The 25248-nt window shown below is 38.9% G+C and overlaps 1 long non-coding RNA gene across 2 annotated transcripts; it reads right to left on the reverse strand.

Moving 5' to 3' along the window:
- Positions 1-7732: 7732 nt before the first annotated feature.
- LOC141512834 (uncharacterized) lies at positions 7733-24911 on the reverse strand. Of its 2 annotated transcripts, XR_012475607.1 has the most exons (4): positions 24665-24911; positions 13199-13336; positions 9468-9552; positions 7733-7934 (listed from the first exon to the last, which is right to left on the reverse strand). It is a non-coding gene; the product is annotated as an uncharacterized LOC141512834 (long non-coding RNA). The 2 variants fall into 2 exon arrangements; XR_012475606.1 differs by lacking the exon at positions 7733-7934 and having other exon boundaries at positions 8049-9552.
- Between the last annotated feature and the right edge of the window lie 337 nt (positions 24912-25248).

Consider the following 25248-nt stretch of genomic DNA (forward strand, 5'->3'; position numbering starts at 1 on the left):
TGACATTCTCTCCCAACAGGCCCAGCTGGTGATGGATGAGAACACTTCTTTGCTTCTAATACCCAATCACACTCTACTCCCCAGCTGGAGTGTTACTCATTTAATAAAGGACATCCATATGGGAGCAGAGGCACAGTTTGTACACTAAATGGGGGATGAAATCCTATTCTCTCCTGAGGTTTGGTTTCAAGCTGTCAATTGTAGCTTCCAAATCTGTTATACATCTCAAGATGGCTTGTGAGAGACAACAGATAGAAAGGTACTCTGAGCTCCCTTTCTGAAAGGAACAGGTCTATATAAAATAGGTCCCTCAATGTCCCATAATACAAACCCAGTTAGTAAAGTGTATACAGGCAATAAGTTAGTTTTATTTTCTTTTTTCTTCTTCATGATATAAAATGTGTATGCTAATCCATAAAAAAATACAAATGCATTCTCATTATGCCTGCAACCAGAGTTTTCTCCAGGAAATATCCAAATAGGCTCTTGTCTTTATTTGTACAAATGTGAATAACAGGGTTCCCAGCTCTCCCACAGGTTTTCAAAGTAACAGATTTCTATCATATAGGGGATAGTCTTTATTTCATCTCACAGATACTAGGTGGCAGAGTAGAACACATGGCAGGTGCTTAATGAATACTTACTGATTGATCAAATCCAGTAAATATATAAAGGGTGAAGCCTAGAAAGAGAAAGGATGATTATGGAAGTCAATATGCAGAAGGAAGTGAGCTGAAAGAAACAGGAAGAATGGTTGTTCTTGGAAAGAAAAAGAACCACATCTTTATCAAAGACTAAAGTAGGAAAGTGATGTGAGTATTGCACCATTGTCCAGATGTTGATGCCAGTTCTTGGGTTTAGGAAAGTTCATATCAGTTCTCTGTCCTCTAAACTATTCTCAAAAATGGAATCAATGGGTCAGCTAGGTAGTGCAGTGGGTAGAACCCCAGCCCTGAAGTCAGGAAGACCTGAGTTCAAATCTGACCTCAGACACAATACTTACTTAGCTATGTGGCCTTGGGCAAGTCACTTGGCTCCATTGCCTTGCAAAAACCAAAAAAAAAAAAGGAATCAAGAACATAAAAGGCAACCAAGAATTCAATTCTGCCCCTCTCAGACTATCTGGATAAACATGAGGCAGTTATTAATTACTCCAAGGAGGGGATAATTTCCTACCCTCTCCCTGTCCTATGTCCACCCTGCTCCTCACTCCAGAAGAAGACTCAAGGAAAAAGACCAAAAGTGGGGAGAGGAAAAGTCCAAAAGTCTTGAGAACAGTCTGTCTTTCTTCTACAGGCCTGCTTAGAAGGACGACTCTTCCAACAAGAGTCCATTCTCTCAGGGTCCTAGCCAAACCAACTGAGGATGGGTTCAGTCTGAAACCTACCAGCTAGGAGACGCGGAGGAGTGGTTCTAAACAAGCAATCCATCAGGGTTTGTCTTCTCTCCTTTTGACAAAATGCCCAAGACCGTGGGTATAATAGCTACACTCTCTACTAAGAAATGCTTAATAAATATTCTAAACAAACTTGCTCTGAAACTTCAACAAGATGAGTCATCAAGGGTACTCCCTTTATATCCAGAGGTCCAATTAATCTTGGGTTTGACCACTGAGCAGGAATTTTGCAGAGGGAATTAATCCTTCAGAGAAGACTTATATTTGATGAGCTCTGAGGTCCCTTCCCACTCTAAGATTCTGCGATTCTGTCATGATCATTAAGATGATGAAAGCATTTCAGCTCTGTGTTATGGATAATTAAGGGCAGGAAACCTGAAAGGAAAAGGGAAGAGAAGTGGTGGAGGGAAAGGAGAGGAAAAGAAACAGAGAAAATGAGGATAGAGAAGAAGAAGAACCAGATAGAGTGGAAAGGAAGATCAGGCCACTTTTGTTAGGAGAAACAGCAAATTTTCTGCTGTGTGACCTCAGGTAAGTTATAACCTTTCTAGATCTCAGTTCTTTTCTCATCTATGAACTGAAGGAATGGTCTAAAATCTCTCTGAGTTGACCTTAAATGATCTCTGACTTCCAACGTTGGGCATACCCTGCTATTTCATTTGGCTTCAGGGATGAGTTCCCCTGAAAAACTCATTAGCTGGTTAATATTCTCTTAACTTTTCACATTCTCTCTATTTTGAGACCTTGGTGGCTTCATAATGAATGGGAGAGTTACTGCTGTGCCCCCAAGATCCTGGAAAAGCATTTATTTCCTGTGCTGCATCTGAACTAATCAATGCCACATCACTCTGCTAAACAGGAGAATGCATCATGAAGCTGTGGTCCTTTTTCATCCTAAGGGTTCTGCTGTTGTGGCTGAATCAAGTGTTTTAATTAATCTCAAGGCCAAAGCTTACATCTGAACTATAATTCTAGTGCTAAATATGTTAACATGACCTATTAAAGACTCCCACTTTTCTACTCTTTCTACTCCATCAGGGAAAGTCAATATTAAAAGACATATTTTGCATTACTGTGTGGAGGTCAGTAGACCTGGATTGCTGGCCCAGGGCAAGTCAAACATTCCCCAAGGTTTAGTACCATTTAAGACTCCCCCAGAAAAGTCTATGAATAAGCCCCAGTTCTCTCATAACTTATGAAAGAAGTATTGTCCTTGGGTTGTTCTAGCCCCTGCTAGTTCAACCCAAGGAAGAGATTTTTTTTTTTAAGGGAAAGTTTGAATGTCATTTGCTAGAGCTATTTGTGAGTTATGAAGGGAAGGACAAGGGGAATCACTGTGTGAAGAGCTCTGTTTTTTTTAATGCTCCACACTAGTAGAAGTGTAAAAGCTTTCATTTACTTATGACTTGCTTTCCTGGGTTTGTGTTGGAAGAGAGACAAACTAAAGCCTGGAGAGGAAACTCAGGTTATCATGCTTCTTTTAATTTATTTTGTAAATTTCCCCAATCTTCCCAATATTTCTACAATTCAATGATATTATAATTTACTGTTAACTAGCTTAGTAACCTTCAGCGAATCAATCTCTCTCCTGGTGCCTCAGTTTCCCCTTCTGAACTCTTTCATCTTTAAGGTCTTATCCAATAATAACAATTTATGATTTTTGTCATTTGGCATATTTTTATTGATTCATAGAATACTAGTTCTCTAACTAGAAGAGACAACCTCTTCATTCTATTCATTGGAAAACTGATGCCAAGGTGATGATAAAAGTCAAAGGCAGGATTTGAACCTGCTAGGTGGTACAATAGATAGGGAACTGTTCAAATTTGGTCTCAGATATTCATTAGCTGGATGACTCTAGGCAAGTTTTACATTTAAATTCTGAATGCCTCAGTTTTCTTATTTGTAAAATGACAGTGATATTAGCACTTACCTGCCAGGATTATTATAAGGATAGAATGAGATGACATTTGTAAAGCACTGTGTGAATGTTAAAAGTGCCATTTAAATCATAGTTAATTTTAATATATCTCAATCAAGTGATATCACCCTAGTATCATCAATACTATTTCTCGTAGTTACAGCAGAACTGGTATATCCAGATAACCTAAGGAAATTTGGTTGGGGTCCATGGGCCATCTATAAATTATCAAGCTAGTTTATCAAGGTAAGGTCGTTCAAGAGTTCGAAGTAAGTCCAGCACCCTGAAGAACTTGGTCTAGGTTTCCTTCCCCCTCTCCCTTTGACTGGATGAGGACCTTTTAAGTTATGAAAGGTCCAGAGGATGTTGGCCTTTGTCTTCCCCTTGGTAGCCTCCTTGGATCAGCTGATGGCAGTGTCTGTATAGCACACCAGGACAGACAGAAAGTAGATTTCATGTCTCTATAAAGAATTCAGCAAAGAAACTATAAATCATGCCTCAGGAGGATTTCTTAAGAATCCTCAAGAAAATGAGAAAAGGACTTGAGAAACTGTAACTTACCTATTTGCCCCATGTTCTCTAATCTTCATCCCCCCCTGGGCTCTGGTTGCATCTGCGGTCATTGTCTCACAGATTTTGGGGAGGGTGTTTTTTACCTGCTCTTCTCACTGTGCCAACTTAGTAAATATCCCTTTCTAAAAGCAACCCAAGACTGAGTAAAAAGAATCTCAGTGTGTAATCTTAGGAGGAAGTACATATGGGGGGGCTGAAGCCAATTGTATTAGAGAATCTATAAAGGTGAGATAAGGATTCCAAAAGGTTATATGAGCTCAAGAGTTCATCTGTGCAACATTCTCCTTTTTAACCTGAGTGTCTAGGCTCCTTTTGAAGGCATCACATGATGGACTTTACTACCTATCAATCAATCAGTCAACATTTATTATTGTTTCCTATGTGCTAAGCCCTGGGTAAATAAAAAGAGGCAAAAGTAAGTCCCTATCCTCAAAGAGCTTATAATATAAACCCCCAAGATAGTTCAATGTATTTTCAGATAACTATATTTGCTATTGTATATATGTGTATATATAATTGTATATATATATATATATATATATAAAATGTGTGTTAACTATATATTTATATATGTGTGTGTGTATATATATATATGTATATATATATATATACACACATAATAATTCCCTTCAACTTCTGCTTATTTGCTCTTGTTTTGCCCTTTAGGGTCAAGCAGAATAGATCTAAATTTTCCATGAGCCATTCTCTCATATATTTGAAACTGTTAATATCATCTCTTCATCCCCAGTAAGTCTTTTCTTCCTCAGGCTACACATCCTGAATTTCTTCACCTGAGTTTCAAATTAGATGTTATTTTTAGTGTCCTCAATATCATCATACTCTCCTCTTGCTATATTGCAATTTTTCAATCTCCTTCCTAAAATATGGCAACCAGAACAAGATACAATAGTCCATGTGTCCAAGATCAGAGATCGCCTCTCTCATCCTTGATACTCTGCTACATGCAATCTAAGATTACATAGCCTTTTTGATGGTTGTATCACACTACTAATGTGCTGACTTTGTAATCCACTAAAACTCAGGTCCTTTCCCCATGAACTTTTTCCTAAGCCCCATCTCTTCTACCTTGGATTTATAATAGTTTTTCTAAAAATCAAACTCACAGACTGAGCTATATCCTTAGTGACACTTCGTCTTATTGGGTACAGTTTGGCTTTCCCACTTGTCTAGAGCTTTTCAAATTCCATTTCTAGCATCCATTGTATTAGCTAATATTGAGAAGATCCTACCATCTATGCTGAGTGCAAATTGACCTGAATCTTCTGATGTCAGATCTTGTTCAGGCTTGTGATTCATCAGAGATGCTGAGCCTGCAGGAGGAGGTGGGGCCTTCTAAGATTCATCAAGGGTACAGAAACACCATCCAAGTGCAAGAATGTCTCTGACATGAAAAGAAGGAATTTGAGTTCAGAAAAATGTTAGCTATCAACAATTTCCCTTCCTACATTCCCCTGGCCTTTAAATTTTTAGGCAACCAAGCAACCACCTCATCCACTTGGGTAACATTGCCCCACAGACACTTGAATATCTTTGGCTTCCTCTGTTTTTATCTCTTGAGTCTTTTCTCAGTCATGAAGGAAGATTGCATTTTACCCAGTCCCATATCTCCCTAATTGTTGTATGTATACTACAATAGTTTTCTTCTCTAATGACTACTAGGCAGGGCTTTCTTTTGCACCTTTCCAATTCACTTAGATATTATTGAGTAGAATAGCCAATGTAATTTATTTAATAAACTTGGAATCAGGAAGACCTGAATTTAAGTTTGGCTTCTGATATAACTAGTTGTATGATCCTGGGCAAATCACTTAACTCCTCTATTTTCAGACTCCTTACACCCCATATACAAACACTTACTACAATGGCATTGGCTTCCTGGCTATTCCTTGAGGAAGACTCTACTTCTTAGGTGCAGGCATCACCCTTCTCATCTCAGTCTACTGACTTCTCTGGCTTCCTTTAAGTCTCAACTAAAGTCCCATCTTACACAAGAAGTCTTTCATGAACCCTCTAAATTCTTGTGCCTTCCCTCTCATAATTACTTCCTAGTTATCCTAACTATAACTTGTTTGCACATATATTTATTGCCTTCTCCAATTGATTGTGAGTTTCTTGAGGGCAGACCATTGTCTGTTGCCCCCAGGGTGCCCAATGTAGTGGGCACTTAATAGATATTTATTGATTGATTGAAAACTTCTCTGTACCCAAGACAGCTCTCTGAGATGAAAGTTACAAAGGAGTCAAAGATTTGCATCCTTAGAGGGGTCAAGAACTCCATCTCAATCAATTAATCAATAGGCAAATTTATTAAGTGTCTTCTATATGCTAAGCACTAAGGACACAAAAGTAATAGTGAAAATAGTCCTTGCCTCAAAGACCTTATAGTCCAGCAGACAGAAACAACATGAATATAAACAGGTGCATTCAAAACCAATATTGGGGATAAGGAGAGGTTCTACCAGAACAAGCATCATGTAGAAGAAGGGCACATTTGAACTGAGTCTTAAAACTAGAGAGATTCTTCGAGACACAGACAAGAAGAGACTTCATTCTACTCATGGGGTCAGCCAGTGCAAAGGCATGAGAATAAGCCATGTAATATTGAGTAAAAGGATCCTTAAGAAGGGTACTTGGTTTGGCCCTTAATGTGTAGAGTCTAATAATTCTTAATAAGGTTAGAAGTTACATTAGGGCAACATGGTGAATGACTTCAAAAAAAAAAACAGGAATTTCTACTTGATTCTTGAGGTGACAGGGAGCCAAGGAAATTCAATGGGAGTGACATTCAAATTTGTGCTTTATGAAAATCACTTTGGCAACTGTATGAAGGGTAGAATGGATGGGAAAAAGCTTGAGGCAAAATACTAATTAGGGAGGCTAGTGCAACAGTAGAGATGAGGGAGTTTCCACATTGATAACACCCAACATTGATATAATTACTAGTCTGAACTTAAAAAAAAAAACCACACCTTTATATAATAATTTTCCTTTCTTCATGGAAGTTACAAAAGGAAAAAAAGACATATTTACCAGCACCCCAAAAGCAAAATATTATAAATTTTGTAAAATACAATATATATTTTGTCTAATACAATCTAAACTTTTTATCTCTCTTATGGTTGAATATGATGCTCTGTATATAGAGGTGTTGAAGGCAATGGGAAAAGAGTCTGTGATTTTACCAAAGTAGGGAACTCCAGTGAAGGGAATTTTTTCTACCAATACAGATTGCAGCTTGTGATTTAGCAAATAAATCCCCAGAATGTTCAACTTTCTATCCATCTTTCACACTTGCCTCCTAATAGTCTGTCAGTCAATAAAATCATTAGGCAATTATATTCCAGGTAGCACTATGAATAAAAAAAAAAGAGAGAGAGGAAAAATAATCAATGTCCTCAAGAACCCACTATCTAATGGAATAGACAATATTCAAACAAATATGTAAAAACCATATACAAGATAAATAGGAAATAATAATAGGAGAGGGAAAGCATTAGAATTAAAAAAGATTGGTAAAGGCTTCCTATAGAAGGTAGGATTTTAGGTGAGACTTGAAGGAAGTCCAGGAAGCCAGGAGGTGGAAATGAGGATAAAGAACATTCCAGTCATGGGGTAATTACCAACCAGAGAAAATACCCAGAGAAGGGAGTATCTTGTTCATGAAACAACCAGGAGGCTAAACTTAGTGTCACTGGTTTAAAAAGTATGTGGTAGGGAGTACAGTGTAAGAAGACTGGACAAATATTTATTGATTTTAACTCTATTTAATTAAATATTAATGTGTATGGATGTCAGTGTGTATGGAATGATCTAAAACATAGTAAGTGTAAAGTTCTTTCAATTGATCCCCTGCCTTCTAGGAATTTACATGCAATATTGTCTCTGCCAAACACAGAAAGGTACATTAAGGTAAGGGTAAAGCAATGATGATTAGGTCTTGCTATGGGCTTTGATGAGGTAAGCTAAATTGCAGCATCATGATGCAGATTTCAAGAGAGATGCACCAAAGTTTCAAAAAGCACCCTGGGGAAAAGAAAGAGAAAAGAAATATATTGAATGGGTGGAAAATTATGGTGGGATAGGCTTGAGATACATCTCTCCTATAACTCCCTGACATGATCCAAGTTCTTTCAGGCTTTGAGGAGATTAAAGAATAACATTTCAGCAGTGGGACATCCAGCTATTAAAGACACAATGTTCCAATGAGAAGCAACTAAAATTTCTGATTTCCTTAGATTGACTTTTAGGCCAGAGGAAACTGGTTTGAGCCTCCCTGGGGAGACTGAGATGAGGCAAAATGACTTACTTGGGGTGGCTAGGTGGCACAGTGGATAGAACACCAGCCCTGGAGTCCAGAGGACCTGAGCTCAAATCTGGCCTCAGACACTTAATAATTACCTAGCTCTGTGGCCTTGGGCAAGCCACTTAACCCCATTGCCTTGCAAAAACCTAAAAAACAAACAAAAAAAAAAACCCAAAGATTTACTTGACTGAGAATCATGATTATAGGGTGTATTAACTGGTAATAGCCTTTCTTAAATTTACAATACTTGCTATTTTAGGTAAAATATCTTGGGTAAAATACCACTACTATGTAATGTCATAATGAAATGGCTTGATCTTTTAATGGAAAAAAAAATCAAGGAGACCTCTTGTACAAAAAATGTAGGGTGGCTGTCAGGGGATCCCTGGTTAGGGGAAAAGAGTAGTTCAAACCAATTTAGTAATAAACAGTAAGGTAGAATCTCAGAAACAGAAGGAAATTCAGAGGTCATTCGATCCTGTAGGCAACTGAACATGAATCTAGGCTATAACATCTCCAGCAAGTGATCATCCAGTGTTTGCTTGAAGACCTTCAGTGTCAGGGAACATTATGAAAAATAATTCATTGCATTTGGGAATATCTTTAACTGACAGGATATTAGTATTTTCACCCAACCATAATCTGCCTCTTTGAAACTTTCACCCTTTGTGCCTTGTTCAGATAAAAACACCACCAGTACACATACACACACACAGATACAAACTCACCCAGATATGTGTATATAATATAAATATACACATATAAAACTTTGAAACATATTTAATAGTTTATCATTTTAATTTTTAAGTGCCTTTTTAAGGCACTAATTTGTGCCTCCTATGACCCTACCCCATTAAGCAATTTTTTAAATCTAAAATATAAATTCCTTAATTGTTATCCACATAATCAAGAAAACAAATTCCCACAATAACCATGTCAGAAAATATATGTCTCCTTTTGCTTTGTTTTTGCAAGGCAATAGGGTTTTTCAAGGTCACACAGCTAAGTAAGCATTAAGTGTCTGAGTTCGGATTTGAACACAGGTCCTCCTGACTCCAGGGCCAGTGTTTCCTTTTGCCTTTTTAAGTTTTTCATCTCTATGTATAACAAACAAGCCAGTTTAAAATCAGGTATTCAAGCAGGATTGGGTTATGTGCTGACAGAATCCAGGTCTCTATCAGGAGTCCTGAGAAAGAATTGCCCATGGTGGAAGGAGGATTCCATTTCTCTTTTTTTCCAGTCTCATCACTGACCAAATAATACAATTATGAAAGATCAGTATCAATAGCAGCATCCAGTAGCAATAGCTGGCAGCAGTGTCTGCAGTTCATCTCTCTCCTAGAAGAGATACAGAAGACATGTGGACACACCAAAGAAAGAAGGAAACAAATATTTTTAAATACCTACTCTGCACTAAATACTTAACAAATATCATCTCATTTGAACCTCACAATTCCCATAGAAGATGGATGCTCTAAAGACTCACATTTTATAGTTAAGAAAACTGAGACAGAGATTAAATGACTTGCCCGAGGTCATATCTCTAGTTAGTGCATGCACAGATTTGAACTCGTTTTCCTAACTCTAACCCAACATTTTAGGCACCTTATCATCTATGTTCCTCTAAGCAAAGGAGCTGACCTCTGGAGTCCAGCAGAGAGCTACCCAAGAAGAACAACTGGACAGGGTCTCTACAAAAGGAGAAAAGACTTTCCAATAACCAGAATATATAAATGTACAGCTTTAGCTACATATGATTGTTGGGTTTGAATCCCTTCTCCTCAGGGACCTTGTATGTATAAAGGAAATGTGTACACTGGACTAGGGAAAATATTTCTGTAATAAATGTCCTTGATATATCTGAAAATTAAATAACCTTTCTAAAACTAATTAAGTCTGAGTGATGATGACTTCTGTGAGCTTGGCTTTAAAAACTTAATTAATTTAAACATGGTGTTTAAGAAGAGTTTGTCTCAAAAAACCCCACAGAATTGAGTTAATATATACATTTATTAATATTTCTCTAAACTTGCTGATTATGCAAGCATGTGTGGGGACCAGCTAGGAAACCAGACTACAAAATGTAATTCTTATCCAGTTACACTTTCGGAAGGCAGGATCTGAAAAAGCTACTTCTGGCTTTGTTCAGGGACCTTTGGAGCAGCCCTCAACTCAGGATGAAGCTGGATATCAAATACACCTCCTAGAGGGAGGAATGATTTCTCCTAACTCGAGATCTTTGTGCTTTATCAGTTATTCTAAGACCTCCACATGGCATTTGCATTTTCCCCTTCCAGGATGTTGGCGCCACCCAGTGATCATTGATACAATGGGGAAATTCATATTTGTTATTAGAGATCAACACTGATAATAGTTGAGGAGCATACAAGTTGAAGTTCATGAGTGATAGTGCTCAAAACCCCAGGAATTCACATTAGAGTTAAGCAGCTGTCCTCTGGACACTAATCTCTGAAGGCAAGTGAAGGTTGGGGAATGAGTGTGGAAGGGATGAAATACTGGATCCAGGACATAATAGGTAAGCATTTTAAATCTGTAGGTGTGCCAAACTAGGAAGGATAGCTAAGACACTGAATGAAGAATCAGAATCCAAAATGATCTTCCTAAGGTTAGAATGGGAAGGAGTAAGAGGTAGTGTAAGAGTACTAGATTTGGAGACTACAGACATAGGTACAGATCCCTGCTTGGCTACTATCTTAGTGACTTTGGACAAGTCATTTACCTCTCTAGGTCTAAATTTCTTCATTCCACAAATGAGAGAGTGGACTACATGACTCTCTCTAGAGTCCCTTCAGGTTTGAAGTCTATTAATCTGTGGGCCTGAAAATATTGATTTGATTAGAATAAGGTGAAATCTAATAGAAATAAAAGAAGTGTCACCCTTGTGGAGTTGATTTTTTTTTATACCCATGCACAACATGAAAGAGGTATGATTAGAAAAACATCTTGTGATTATAGGGACCTGCAAGATCAATATGAGGTATCACTTTGCTAAGTCAGTCAAGAAAGGTGATAATGGGGGAGGCTAGGTGGCCCAGTGGATGGAGCACCAGCCTTGGAGTCAGGAGTACCTGAGTTCAAATCCAGCCTCAGACACTTAATAATTACCTAGCTGTGTGGCCTTGGGCAAGCCACTTAACCCCATCACCTTGCAAAAATCCTAAAAAAAAAAAAAGCTGATAATGTAATCTTGGTCTTTCTTGAGAGGCAGAATCCAGAAATAAGGAAGTAATCATTCCTCTCACTACATCTTAGGTAGCATACATTTGGAGAATTGTGTTCATTCTTGGGAATCATATTTTTAGCAAGAACATTACTAAGTCGAAAAATATTCAGAAAAGGGCATCTAAGATGGGATGGATCTCACAGAATTCCTAGAGCCAGAAGAAGAGAAGATTTAGCAAAAAATAAGCTAGGGCAGCTAGGTGGCACAGTAGATAGAGTACCGGCCCTGGGGTCAAGAGTAGCTGAGTTTAAATCCAACCTCTGACACTTAATAATTACCTAGTTGTGTGACCTTGGGCAAGTCACTTAAGTTTTTGCAAGGCGATGGGGTTAAGTGACTTGCCCAAGGCCACACAACTAGGTAATTATTAAGTGTCTGAGGTCGGATTTGAACTCAGGTCCTCTTGACCCCAGGGCCGGTACTCTAACTACTGTGCCACCTAAGCACCCCTGTGGGCTCCCTTTCAAAGCAGATCCTAAAACATGAGAGTCCAACCTTTTAGTTCTTCTGGGTTGAATCAACAAAAACTTGTCAAAAGTCGCTTATAAAATTTAATATTTTTTGACTGTGATGTAACCCATATTACCAATGAGTATAATAATCAAATATAATAAAGATGCATGAATGGGTTTTAAGGGCCACATGTAATTGACCTGTCCTAAAGCAATGCAAGATGACCACTTGTTGGCTATACCATAAAGAAGATTCTTATTCTAATTAAACTACAGGTCAGTTCCAACTCTGAGATTCTGAGAAGTTTAAAATAACAGTCCTTGCTATCCTGTACACATTCAGTCAATGAATTTTTAAAATATCATCCACAAAAGAGAAGGAAAGAAAATCTTATTGGGATAAAAAATGAATGGAATAAAGAGGGATCTTCCCTGTTTTCAGGATTGTCTTGAACTGTTTGGTTTGTGGTTTTGCTTTATGCCATTCTGAATGGGAATTTAGACAGTTAGTTTACACTGACAGAAACCTAATGGGAAGGGTTAAATGTGGGATAATCCATCGGAGTTGGGGTGGTGGTGGTGGTGGTGGTGAGAGAGCTAGCTGTAGGTGGGGGGACCACTCTATGAGTGTTGGGATTCCTATTAGCAAAATGAAAGGAATTACTTTGTACAGCTGGGAAAGACTAGCAGAGGCAGCTGTCAGCAAAGACCCTGATGCAGGGAGGAAAACAGATGCTGAGCAGCCTCAGAACAAGACCTCCTGGCTGGAAATAAAGGGATAGTGTGTGCTTTCGCTCACTTAGCCCCTGTAGCCATCTCCACACACTTCTCAAGCACCTAATACTGGAGTACAGTCAAATACAGGATGTGCATTCGTGGCAACCCTCCTAAACTTTCTCAAGTATAGAATTAACTTAATGGCTTTAGTGGTGGGTACCAGTTGGGTGTGTTCATTGTGTTAAAAGAAGCTCTTTGTGTGTTTACAGGAAATATGAGCTAATAAGTCTCCCCTTGTACATGTCAGATTCTTACTAGGGTTCTTGTACTCCACAACTAAATAGGGATGGGGAAAACTTGAAGTGGGTTCAGAAAGAGTCTATAAATAACTGCCAGAGGGCTGGGAAACCCCTCCAAAAGGCTCTTATTTTCTACCTCTGCCAAACTAATAGCTCTAAAAATTTCTCATCATACTGTTCCTCTCCTATGACATCTCCCTATTTCCTATAAGACAAAATCTAGACTCTTCTTGAAGTTCCTCAGGTTCCACCCTAAAATGAGCCCACCTCACCTTTCCATCACAAGTCTCCAGGTCTAGCAAAACTGGACTCTTCATTATTCAACAAACACTCTCAGCAGGAGGTGTTGGATGCAGTGAATGACCCTGAAGACCCACAAGGATCCATTGAAGCAAATGGGAATGTTTAGCCTGGAAAAGAAGAAAATGATTCTGCGAAACTTAAAATGGCAGTCCTTGATAGATCTTTCTGTGTAACAGAACTAGCCAGAGAAAGAGTCCACACCTATGAGCTTATTTAGCATACTTAGCATGATGCAATCCCTCAAATAGACTTTATTTTTTGTATTTTTATTTTCATTTATTTATTTTTCCAACAACATGCAACAAGTTTCCACCTTATTTTTTGTTTTTTATTCATTTTGAGCTTAAATACAAAAAAAGTCAAAAAAGGTAGCATTTCCATGTACGCAACACAACATAAAAAGAGAATTCAATATAAAATCATGAATTTCCATTTCAGATTTTATTTAAAAAAACCCTAGTAATAAATTCTATACATTGTTTTCAAAGCTACCCTACTTTTCTGTGCTCCCTTCTAAAATTTCTTTTGTTCTCTGCTGTGCACTTTTTATTTTTCTCCCACCCTTCCCTAGAGAAGGCTACAAGTAAACAAAAATTTATATGTAAGTCTATACTTATGTACATATGTATAAAACAAAATACTATACATGTCTATGAGCTTTTTCTCTGATGCGGATAGCATCTTCCTTCTTAAGTCTTTTGTACTTGGTTTGAATATTTATGATATTCAAGATGAATTAGTCATTAAAAGTTGTTCTTAGGACAAAATTTCTGTTACTAAGAAAAGCATTCACTTGGTTTTGTTCATTTTATTTTTCATTATTTCATGCAATTCTAAACTCAAAAAGTTTATCATTTCTTATAGCACAATATTTCATCATACAATTTGATCACAATGTTTAACCATTCCCAATTGAAGGGCATCTATCATTTTAGCCACTCTGATAGGTGTAAGATGATATCTTAAAATTATTTTAATTTGATATTTCTAATTAATAATGATTTAGAAGATTTTTATATGACTATATACTATTTTGATTTCTTCAATGAAAAATTACCTGATTGGGAGGCAGCTAGGTGGCAAAGTGGATAGAGCACCGACCCTGGAGTCGGGAGGACCTCAGTTCAAATCAGTGCTCAGACACTTAATAATAATAATTAGCTCTCTGACCTTGGGCAAGTCACTCTTAACCCCATTGCCTTAAATAAATAAAAAGGTTAATAAAAAAGAAAAATTACCTGATCATATCTTTTGATGATTTATCAAATGGGGAATGACTTGTATTTTTTTTAAATTTGACAGTTATTTATATAATTTAGAAATAAGACCTTTATCTGAGAAAGTGTCAGTATAGCCTTCAAAATCAAACTACTTGACCAAATTCAGTAATAATTCAACGCAGGAAAGATGTACCTTCAGAGGCAGTTTATGGAATCAGGAAGAGCTGAGTTCAAATCTATCCTTAGATATTTATTTATTTATTATTTTTGCTCATTTGTTTTTGCAAGGCAATGGGGTTAAGTGGCTTGCCCAAGGCCACACAGCTAGGTAATTATTAAGTGTCTGAGGTCTGATTTGAACTCAGGTACTGCCGACTCCAGGGCCGGTGCTCTATCCACTGTGCCACCTAGCCGCCCCTACCTCAGATATTTATTACCTGTGTATCCCTGTGCAAGTCATTTATTCTGTTTGCCTCAGGGAAAAAACTGGGGATATTTAAAGTGCCTGTATCACAGGCTTATTGTGAGAATCAATTGAAATTCTTTTAAGTGTCTAGGTGCTAAATAAAAGCTTATTTCCTTTTTTCCCTTTCTCCCCCCCTTATACCCAAGTTCAGAAATGAACTTGGGAGGGGCAAATCAACTACATTAAATTTGAACCCCTTCTCGAGAGACAAAAATAGTATAGTAGAGAATATATCCTGGAAATGTGCTTTCGACTTCTGTGCTTGTCACATTTTCTCAGTAAATGTCCTTTTACAAAAGCTAGTTTATGTTCATTGATACTGGTATACTAATCAATGCTACTAGACCAACTGTAACTGGTGCCTGATATTAAGAACACTCTGGAATGGAAGCTTGAGCTGATGGTATATTAGAAAGATACCCCCAAACCCTCAGAGAGCATCCCTAGAACCCTGAGAAGAAGCTGTTAACTTGCTTTGATACCCAACTTTCCAGTGAGAGAGGGATTGGGGATAAAGATGCCCAGATTTTATAAAAGCTGCATATGAATTCAACCAAGAAATTATAAAATATTTTCCATGAAATAGAAAGGAAGGAAATAGGACAAATAATGACTTTTTAAAAATACATTTGAAGGACTATAAGAGCTGGTAGTAATGGGTGGAAGTTATAGAAAGATGAAATTTGACTTGATACAAAGAAAATGTCTTAACAGGGGAGATGTCTGAAAGAGAAATGAACTGCCCTAAGAATTGGTGTGTTTGGGGCAGCTAGGTGGCACAGTGGATAGATAGCACTGGTCCCGAAGTCAGGAGGATCTGAGCTCAAATACGACCTCAGACACTTTAAAAAAATTACCTAGCTATATGACTCTGGGCAAGTCACTTAACCCCACTGCCTTGCCAAAAAAAAAAAAAAAAAGAATTGGTGTGTTCAGGGAAGCTAGATGGAGCAATGATAGAGTACTGCTCTGGAGTCAGGAGAATGTGGGCAAGTCACTTAAGCCAGGAGGAAGAGGAGGAAGAAAAGAAGGAGGAAGAAGAGAAGTAGTGAGCTCCCCTTCACTGGGTACCTTCAAATGGAAGTTATGTCCACTTGTTGGGAATGTTGTAGAGGAGATTTCTACTTGGATATGCATTGGACTAGATAATTTCTGAAGTCGATCCTAATACTATGACTGTGGTTCCATTCGTTCTATTTTTATACTTTTGTTCTTAATATTCCTCTATATCCTCTCCCTAAATCCTACTCATCCTTCAAGGAATGGTTTGAATTCCTTCTTCTCTATCATACCTCTCTCTTCACTCTAGCCCTCACTATTTCATGGAAAAGAGTGGGCACAAAATTAAAGAGCAATGGTAACAACGCATATGAGCAGGGAATGTGGGGGCAGAGGGGAGGTGCCATGACAGCTCCCAAGTTGAGAACTCCGCAGTCTAGATGTCCTGATGGTCTCTCTTCATAGAATCTTCATGAAATTCAACTATTAGGGATGGTGTCAGTAATAGATAACTTGCTCAACGGGGTTTTCTTCTCATGAGGCCAAGTATTTTTGCTAGGAGGGTCATTCTGTGCCTTGACTGAACTTGATACTCATGAACACATCTATAATGTATGAATTATTCCTCTGCTCCTCATAGAGATCTCTGATCTCCATCACCTACAACTCAACTGCGATCTTAGCTAAGGTACTACTATGCTCTTTCAGAAAGACTTTTAGGCTAAGACTGGCAAAAGTTTCTCTAGTTCTACTTCCTCTGGTTTTTAGTACTGAGACTTACCAGCTTCTAGGCATGAGGTAGGGGAGAAAAGGATCATTCAGGAATTGGCCAAGTCTTGCCTTTTTTTCTGTTTGTTTACAACTTATAGTGAATATTCCAGACACTTCTTGGATCTTCATCTCTTCAGGTTAGGCCATAAACAGGCAATAGCCACTTGATCAATGGTCACCAAACAGATCCAGAATTCAGGCTGGGGTGGGGTGGGGTGTTGTTCCTATGATTGTTGTTGCTTTAACTCTGAAATTCTCCAGTTGATCAGAACAAATTAGTGATTGGGTAAAAAGTACTTCATTATCAATGAACCGAGTATCATTCAACTTTCACAAAGGGATCGAGAGTCATACAAGTACCAAAATATAAAACTTCTGCAACTAGTAACACATTCTCAACTACTGCCTCCATCCCTGAGGAGAATGGGCTCCAATCTAAAGTGGTTGCCACAAACCTTTCTTCCAGTAAGACTACTACTATATGGCATTGCAGAAGGTAGAGTTGATGCCGTGCTTGGAGGAGACGGTGCTAGTTCCTGCTTCTGAAACTCTGATGGTTCTTTCTACCCTACCCTTGAAAACTCACAAGGTTGTGACCTGGTCTCTAATAATCATCTGTTAAAAATCAGGAAGAATAGGCACAGCATGGTAAAAATATGGACTCCAAATGTTCATAGCCACATGGTGGACTGGGTAGAGAGAGCCTTGGATTCCTCCTCCACCCAGAAGGCTTCAGTAGTTCTTCCTCTTTCAAAAAAGAAAATGTATATAGCAATGCCAAATGCTAGCAGGAAGAGAAAGGGGTTCTGTTTGTTCACGCCTTAATTCCAGGCTTTCTGTCAATACTCAGTAAGCCAGCAGGAAGCAATCAGAATACCCACACAGAGAGATAAAAGCTTCCTTTAGTCTCCCACTTCCTGAAGCAGGCTCACCTGAGGATTGATACCAGGCAGAACATAATTGATACAACTCTCCCATCCATCCCCCACCATTATTAATACATTTCCAGGAAAAAGACATACAATAGAATTTTATTGCGTTAGGCCCCGTTTTTACATTTTGAAGAAGATATGATTTTATCTGTCTGGCCATCCCTTCCACCAAGACAGATTAAAATATATTTTCTCATTGTGTGTTGGGTTTTGTCTATGTTTTTCCATCAATAGTGGAACCACCCAATGCCCTGGAAGCTTTCCTCCAGTTTTCATTTTAATATGGTACCAAAGACCAGTTTGACTGGATTGTTAAGTGTTTGGAGAGGAGTAACATATATTAAAATTGGAAAGGTAAGTTTGGGTCAGGTTGGGATGGGCTTTAAAAACTAAGCAGAGAAATATGTATTTGATACTGAAGGTAATAGGGAGATACCAATACAGTACTCAAGTTATGCGTTTGTTGTCTCTCATTATGTGCAAAATGTAACCCATTGTCTTTTTCCCAAAATCCATTCTCCCTTCTGTACAAGTTACCAGTATCTTCCTTGACTCCTTACTCTCCCTCACTCTGTATATCAATCTAATTAACTAGCAAATCTTCTTATTCAATCTCTTTCATTCATTTCCTTCTCTCCACTTATGTTCTATTCAGGCCCATATCATCTCTCAAATGAATTACTGGAATTGTCTTCTAATTGTTCTCCCTGCCTCAAGTCTCTTTACTCTCCAATATATCCTCCACAGAGGCCAAAGCAATCTTTCTAAAGTACAAGTCTGACCAGATCACACTCTTACTCAGTAAATTCTGATGGCTCCCTATCACCTCCACGATCACATAAAGATTTCTTTGCCCAGTTTTTAAAGCTCATCCCAAACATGACCCAAACCTAGCTCTCCAACTTAATTAGATATTTCTCCCTTCTACACACTTAACAATCCAGGCAAAGTTGTCTTTTTGCTTTTTCCTTCATCTCCCATCGCTGTTTTTGCTCTATCTCTCATGCTTAAAATGTTCTCCCTTCTCACTTGTTTTTCCTTCAGAATTCTGCTCAAGTAACATCTTCTCCATAAAGTCCTTCTGATTCCCATCCTAGGTACTGGTGTTTCTTCTACCCACTCCTGTTAACCTTGAACTTACTTTATATATACTCACAAACTATGTATATGTTGACTCCTTCATGGAACATAAGGCTCTTTGAGAATTGGGATTATTCCATTTTTTTGTACACTCTCCTAAGGTCACAGAATCATTTTTTCTCAACTGATAAATCAAAAAATGAATTTATTAAACTGGGGATACAAAGAAAAATTGAAAACAGTCCCTGACCTCATGGAGTTTCCATTCTAAATGAGAAGATAATATGTAATAAATAAGTATGAGATAAAGAGATAACAGATACAAAGGTAAAAGACCTGAGTCTTAAAAGAAGTCAGGGATTGATTCTACAGATCTGATGTGAGGAGGGAGAGCATTACTAGTGTGGAAGTCAACCCCAGAGATCGAGCTATGCAGTCATCAAAGTCCAGTGGCAAGACAGAAGTCAAGATGACTAGTAATGGCCCGGAATACAGTGGGTGACCTTAGCCTTTCTAAATTAAGATCTTTCCCAGGCCTCAGCTGGCCTGAGTTAACACCCTTCCAATGATTCAGGGTTAGGTAAGACAAAAGATGGTCTAATGAGTAAGAGGGTGAGAGTAATTTGGTCAGACCTGGGCTTTAGTCGAAATTACTTTGGAAGCTGCCAAAGAAATATGAAGGACAGGAATTAGGGAGAGTGCAGGGAAACAAAATAGGAGATTATTGCAATAGTCCAGGTGGGAAGTGATTGTGTGAGTGGAGAGAAGGGGATCTATACAAGAAATATTATGAAGGTAGAAATGAGATTCAGCAATGTATTGGATAGGTAGGATAAGGGAGAGTGATGAGTTGGGGATGAAACTGAGGTTGTGCAACTCTTGAGATTGAAAGATCTGATGCCTTCTACAATAGGGAAGAATTCAGATGTTCCTGATTCCAAAGCCAGCTTTCTAGCCCCTCTGCTTCACAGTCTTACTCTAGAGATGTTGGCTTCCAGAAACAACTAAGTTAATATAAGATTATTAGAAGAGAAAGCAGTCACAAGAAAAGTTTCAAGGTCCTAGAACTGTCTTTACTCTGAGAGGTGGCAATAATTCTAGATCACCAAAGGTTTTACCTTTACACGAGTAGAGGTAGGTGGTAGAATATTGAATTCTAGTAATGTCTGGAATGGGTAGTACAAACATAGAGATAGAATGGGAGATAGGCTGAAAAGGCAAGCTAGAGCCAGATTTTTGAGTCTTAAATGCTAGGCAAAGGTATTTGTATTTTATCTTAGAGGGAATCCACTGAAGATTTGGGAGCAGGGGGGTGACTCTGTCAGATCTTTGATTTAGGAAGATTATTTGGGCATCTTTGTGAAGGCAAATTAGAGAAGGAAGAGACAAGAGGCAGGCAGGAAGGTCTCCCGGTCTGCAGAGAGGTTATTATATGAGTCTAGGTAGAGATGACTGATTTACGATCATGTAGTCTGCTATGAGGTCATTTGCGTTTGAAGAGGTGGACTTCTTTGGCATTGAGATATTTAAGAGCACTCTAACACATAGTAAGCACTGGATAGATAAAACAATCTACTATCCACTATGCCATGTTACTGTATAATTGGCAATGCCAAAAGCCAGCCATTCAAATCTCTACATCCTACAGAATTCTGACCTCAGTTCATTAAATATTTTCTATAGTTCCTGTCCAAAATCACAAGATCATAGATTTAGATCGGGGAGGGACCTAGAGATCATCATTTCCAACTTCTTCTTTTTCTAGATGAAGAAAACAATATCCAGGGAAGTCAAGTTATTTGCCCATGGTCCAACAAATGGGAAATGGCAGAACTGGGATTCAAATCCAAGCCTTCTGAATTTAAATTCAGCCCTTTCTCCACCGTAACACATTGCTTTATCTAAAAACGTACATTCATCCTGATGAATCAACTCCTTAAATATCAACTGCAGGACATATTCTGTGCAATGTGTGTTTCTCATCCATTTTGTTTTTCCTGTGTTTCTAGGCAGACTAAGCACTTTTGAATTGAATTTAAATATCATAAGGGAACTTTGTAAAGTTCTTCTCAGTATGATTCACCTTTATTTGGTATTAAACTATATACTGGAAGGAAGGAAATACTCTGGGCCAGACATTGTTAAGATTTTTGCAAATATTATCTTATTTGATCCTTCCAACAGTTCTATAGAGTAGGTGCTATTATTTATCCCTGTTTTACAGTTGAGGAAACTGAAGCAGACAAAAGTTAAGTGACTTACTCAAGGCCTCCCAGCTAGTGAAGCTGGATGTGAATTCAGTATTTGAATTTATTCTCTAGAAAAACTTTATAACTATACATAGTAAATCTACTGCTCATATCATTCATTTTTAGACAGATATTTGGCATTTAATCATATGCTGACCTGTTTTGTTATTACTATTGAATGTGGCTAGGTTGTGATTTTTAGGGAGCACCAGGATGAATGAGATCACAGTTACTGAAATATTAAAATATATTCATGATATGCTTCTTAACTATATTGTAAGCTCCTTAAAGACAAGGACCTGGTTTCATATAGAATTTTTTTAAAATACTCCTTCAATACTCAGATTGAAACTGAGAATATAATATATATATATATATATATATATAGTGACCAATGGAAAGGTCTTTTCTAAATGAAAGTGAACATTCTCTGTTCTGAAATCTTACTCATCTGTACCTTTCTAATCTCATTACCATAATCTCATTTACAGAGCTGTAATCAGGGATTTTTGTACCTGAGGCAAATTCTGGCGGAAGGTTGGGTAAGAAGAAGGTGGACAGTGTGGTGTGGCGAGGACAGTCTGACCGTGACACGTCCTCAGTGTTTGGGTGAGAGCAGTCTAGCTCTGAGAAAGGGGTGCCATAGCAGTATGACCCTGGTAGTGGCAGTCTAGGGGTTTAAACAAACTAGTGGGGCAGCTAGATGGCACAGTGGATGGAGCACCAACTCTGGAGTCAGGAGGACCTGAGTTCAAATGTGACCTCAGATACTTAAAAAGTACCTAGCTGTGTGGCCTTGGGCAAATCACCTAACCCCATTGCCATACAAAAACCAAAAAAATAAAAAATAAACTCAGAAAGCACTGAGAGGTGAAGTGCAAGAAAAATGACTGTTATGGAAATAATTAACTCTGCCATGTCACACAGTGGGGGAAAAGCCCCATTTACCCCATGACAACTTTCATTTTTTTGGTAGTATGATTATTAGTGTTTATGGCTTTCGGTAAGGGTTTGGTGATAAAGTATACATATATATATACATATATATATACATATGTATGTATAAAATCTGAGTTCCAGACTCCCTAAATATAGAAAAGTTCATAACCATATTGGTTGCAAATGGAGGATAAAGTATCAAGATGGAAAGGGTGATCAATAGAACTAAACCCTGCAGAGAAATCCAGAAGTCTTTTCTGCCAAAAGGTTCTAGAATTTCTGGTTATTATGTTTCAAGTGAGAGATGAAGTTGGGAACCAGATTGCAAGGACTTAAGAAATTTGTGGGAGGATAGAAAATGGAATGTAAGAACCCTAGATAACCTTTTTAAAGGAAATCAGAAAGGGAAGAAGGATATTGGAAAAATAGCTTGAGGAGATGAGTGGATGATAATCCAAGGGTTTATTTTATTTTATTTTTTAAAAGATGAGGGGGACTGGGGCGGCTAGGTGGTGCAGTGGATAGAGCACTGGCCCTGGAGTCAGGAGTAGTACCTGAGTTCAAATCTGACCTCAGACACTTAATAATTACCTAGCTGTGTGGCCTTGGGCAAGCCACTTAACCCCATTGCCTTGCAAAAACTAAAAAAAAAAATATTTACTTAAGGCAAATGGGGTTAAGTGGCTTGCCCAAGGGAAGAAGTTAGAAGAGGGAGGGAAATAAGAGATGAAGAGAAAGAGGAAGAGGGGGTGGAAGGGAAGAGAGAGGAACAAAGAGAAATGAAAGAGAAGAGGAGAGAGAAAGGGGCGGTCTCCTGGGGCCAGTTCTTGAAAGAGATGGAAGAGGATGGGATCAAGTATCCAAGTGGTTCAGTTAACTTTGGTTGGCAAAAAGGATCATCTAATCATCACATACTGGAGCAAAGAGGAGAATGTAGGATAAGGAAGAAAAGGAAGCTCAGTCAAATCGATTGGCTCTTGTAAATCTGGCACAAGTAGTCCACTTAAAATACTGGAGGCCTTCTTCTTACCCTCTAAGCGTTTGTTGGGAAGCAACAGCACACCCTCCATCACCCTGCTCACCTCTCTTCAGAACTTACATTTATCTGGTAGCATCTGTTTTGCTGCTGCTGCTGAGGGTGAAGCAATGTAGTTGATGAAAAGAGCAAAGTCTAGTAGTTCAGAAGACCCGGATTTCAATGCTGCTTGTAATACATAAGTGGTTGTCACTTAACTTTTCATGGGCATCTTCCTAAGATCATAAATCACAGATGAGTTGCCAAACTGCTGAAAACTCCTTCCACATTGCCTCTCTCTCCTCTCCCCGCTTCACGTGAAAGTTTCATGATCACCAACTATTCCAATCAATCAATAAACATATATTCATCACCTCCTTAGTGGTAAGTAAGCACCGGGTATGTTGTTCTTCGAGTAGCACACAGAATAGTCTTCGTTGATTCCCAATCACGCTCTATCTTTCCTATGTGTGTAGGCAGCCCAGGTTGTAGGGGAGAAGGAAGAAACAGTCAAATGTATGGAAATAGCTCAGAAAGTCCATTAAAAAGTCAGAAAGTCCTGGGTCAAAATCCCACCTCTAACTAGCTGTGTGGTCAGAGGGAGGTTGTTTTACCTCCCTGAGTCTCAGCTTCCTCATCTGTAAAGTGGTGATAACACCTAGGGTACCCAATCCACAGGATCAAAGTCAATGGTAGGGCTTCAAATCTAGAAAGTACCCCTATAATGTCAACAATAGAATTACTAATATAACAACATTATTACTATTCTTGAGGCTGCAAAGCTTGTGAAATCTGGAAAATGGTCCATAAATGTCAAATGTGACTATTATAAAGGCAATAATAGAATTTCTAATAGAATATTATAATTACAACTACAAAGGCTGCAAAGAGCATGAAATCTGTAAAGTATCCTATAAATGCCAAATGTTACTATGAGATACTGTTGTCAATAGAATTTCTATCATAATTACTTTAGTATCAATTAGCATTAATTATTAACTATTTCAGAATTAGTTTCTATTACTAAAGCTGCAAAATTCATGAAATTTGGCAAGTGCCCCATAAATGCCAAATGTGACTATAATAATGTCAATAAAAGAATGATTCATGTAACAATATTATCATTACAATCACTAAGGTTGTAAAGCCCATGAAATCCAAATACCACCAAAATACCAAAGGTTACTATGAGATAAAGTCAATAAAAGAATTTCTATTATAATCATTTTAGTATTGATTAATTATTTAGTATTAATTTAATCTTAGTATCTATTACTAAAACTGCAAAACTCATGAAATTTGAAAGTGCCCCATAAATGCCAAATCTGACTGTGATAATGTTAATAATGGAATGACTAATATAACATTATCATCATCATTATTATTATCATAATTACTAAGATGGTAAAGTGCAAGAAATTACCCCAAATACCAAATGTTACTATGAGATGTCAATAATAGAATTTCTATTATAATTATTTTAGCATTGATTACTTAATTATTTGGTATTAATTATTCATTATTTTAATATTAGTCTCTATTACTAAAACTGCAAAACTCATGAATTCCGGACAGTGCCCCTAAATGCCAAGTGTGACCCTGAGAGTGTCAATAAAGGAATGACAAATGTAATAGTATTTAAATAATCGTCACCATCATCATCATTATTACTATTATCGTCACAATCACTTATTATTACTATCGTCTCCATCACTTATCATTATTATTATCATTATTATTGTCACAATCATGTATTATTATTACTCTCATCGTCACAGTCACTTATCACCATCATCATCATTGTTGTCGTTGCTGTTGTCAGCCTCCTTGCCGCCGCCGCTGCTGTCACGGCCACCGAGGCCGCGGGCGCTAGGAGCCTGCGGGGGGGGGGGGGGGGGGGGGGGGGGGGCGTTGCTATGACAATGTCAGTAAAGCATGAGCGGGAAGGGCGGGGCGCGCCCGGGGGTCCGGGCCCGGGGCATAGCGGGAGCCCCGAGGCTGGCGGGGCGGGGGGGGGGGGGGCGCGGGGGCAGCCTGAGCCGCGGAGCGAGGCCGGCGGGCGGGGCGGGGGCGGCGGCGCGGGAGGGAAGGAGTTAAGGGCCGGCGCCGGGCGGGGGCGGGGCGGGGGGCGGGGCGGGGCGGGCCCCGGGGGCCCGGCCGGGGGAGCGCGGGGCGGGGCGGCGGGGCGACGCCGGAGCCCTCGGATTGGCTCCGGGAGAGGCGTGACGCCGGGACGCTCCCACCGCCGGCGCCCGCGGGGGGGGGGGGAGGCGGGGAGGCCGGCGGGGACGGCGGGCGCGGGCGCGGGCACCGGGGCCGGCGATGGCCCGGCCGGGGCGGAGCGCGGG

This window comes from Macrotis lagotis, chromosome 2, assembly GCF_037893015.1.
Source record: "Macrotis lagotis isolate mMagLag1 chromosome 2, bilby.v1.9.chrom.fasta, whole genome shotgun sequence".
NCBI lineage: Eukaryota > Metazoa > Chordata > Mammalia > Peramelemorphia > Peramelidae > Macrotis > Macrotis lagotis.